This window comes from Phytophthora infestans, genomic scaffold, assembly GCF_000142945.1.
Source record: "Phytophthora infestans T30-4 supercont1.23 genomic scaffold, whole genome shotgun sequence".
Taxonomy (NCBI): domain Eukaryota; phylum Oomycota; class Peronosporomycetes; order Peronosporales; family Peronosporaceae; genus Phytophthora; species Phytophthora infestans.
This window is the reverse complement of record NW_003303736.1, coordinates 1,210,243-1,211,437: the sequence shown is the minus strand read 5'-3', so window position 1 is coordinate 1,211,437 and position 1,195 is coordinate 1,210,243.

Genomic DNA, 1,195 nt, shown 5'->3' with positions numbered 1-1,195 from the left:
AAACAGAGTTGATTTCACCTCAGACTAAGTACTTCGTTTCAGTATCACTGGACTTGTACGCTTCCTCAAGACTACGTGAAAGCAAGTTACGGACACCCCAGGCCCGTTACACCTGGTAGCACTTAGTAGTCCTTCCCATGACCAAGCTCACGATGAGCCAAGGCATGACGTCTGAAACGCCCCCCGCCGCCCCCGAAACATGCTGCTTTCCCTCATCTCACTCGTGTCGAGTGGGAAGCCCTTCACCGCCTCGCGGCGGTGTCTGGTGAGGCTGTAATCGCGTCGCTGCTGAGCTCAGGGACGTCCGACCAACAACGCCAAGCAGCCCAAGAGTTCATGGAACGCGAGCTAGCCGATGCGAATTGGCGAGCAACAACTCCCGCGCGTTCCTCGAAAAATGATGTCGTGAAGCTAGAGACGTCTACCTACTCCGGTGAAGGAGCGAATCGCCTCCCGCTGAACCGGTGGTTTCGCGAGGTCGACATCGCGATTGCTTCGAGAATGATCGAAGCGCAAGGGTCAAAGGTCAATTTCTTATTGTCCCGGATGTCCGGGAAGGCCAAGGAATGAGCCCTCGGTAAACTTGTCGTTGATCACGACGCATTCCCCACTCTGGAGTCTCTCAAGAAAGATCTCAGGCTCGCGTTCGAGCCCCCTCAAGACGAGTCCCGCGTGCGTGCCGAGTTCTTCGCCCTTCGTCAAGGTAAAATGACTATGCGCGACTACGTTCAAAAGACTCGCCACCTCGCGTCATGCATCGTGACAAATCCGATTGACACAGCATCGCAGGTCCATGTATTCGTATTCGACATGCATGAAGGCATGACACGGTACTGCCTGACCCGAGCGGAACCTTCCTCTCTCGAGGAAGCATTCGCCCTCGCATTACGCGAAGACTACGTAGTGGCGGCGTCTTACGCGCGCGCGATGTCTACGGCAGCTCGTGAGTCAGCCCCCGAGCCCATGGAGATCGACGCAATTGACGCGTCGAATAGTCACCGTCAGTCGACTTTCTCGTGGGGCCCAACGGGCCGTCCTAATCGCCCGCTCACTTGCTTCCGCTGCCGGAAGATCGGGTCATCGCGCGGCGGAATGCCGCGCGCCAGCGCCGGTATTCACGCACACCGCCGAAGTCTCACCTGCCGTTCAGTCAAAAAACGGTCAGGACCAGTAGGTGCGGGGCGCCCTACTGGCT